Raw genomic sequence first — 596 nt, forward strand, 5'->3', positions numbered from 1 at the left:
GGGCCTGGGCACTGTCCCTCAGCTCTTCAGCTCAAGGCTAGCGCTCTACCACTTGAGCCACAGCACCATTTCCAGCTTTTTTTCTTTTTGCTTATATGGTGCTGGAGAATTGAACCCAGGGCCTCAGGCATGCAAGGCAAGAGCTCTACCACTGAGCCACCTTCCCAGCCCCGAGGCCATTGGTTTTTACGACTGTTTTTGTGTCTCTATAATATGGCAAGCAGCTGGCTTCCCTCAGAGCAATGGCCAGAGAGAAATCATGAATAAATCCACAATGTCTTTTATGATGTGGCCTTAGAAGCCACATACATTGCTTCTGCCATATTTGATTGGTTCCAAATCAGCCTTTTAATATGGAAAAATAAGCTGTAAAACATAAATACCAATAGAGTTGATTTCTATGAGACTGATTTTAAGTTTCATCCTGTGGGATGTGGTTAAAAGAGATGAGTAAAGTTCCTCCAGTAGGTGGCAGCACTTGTCCACGTCTTGTCCTTTATTCCTCAAACTTGTATTGCCTACTTTGCAACTGAATGCTGGAGACTCAAAAGACCAGAAAGAGATGTTCTTGCCTGTGTATAGTTTATTATTGAATA

Source organism: Dipodomys ordii, unplaced genomic scaffold (assembly GCF_000151885.1).
Source record: "Dipodomys ordii isolate 6190 unplaced genomic scaffold, Dord_2.0 Scaffold79, whole genome shotgun sequence".
Classification (NCBI taxonomy): Eukaryota; Metazoa; Chordata; class Mammalia; order Rodentia; family Heteromyidae; genus Dipodomys; species Dipodomys ordii.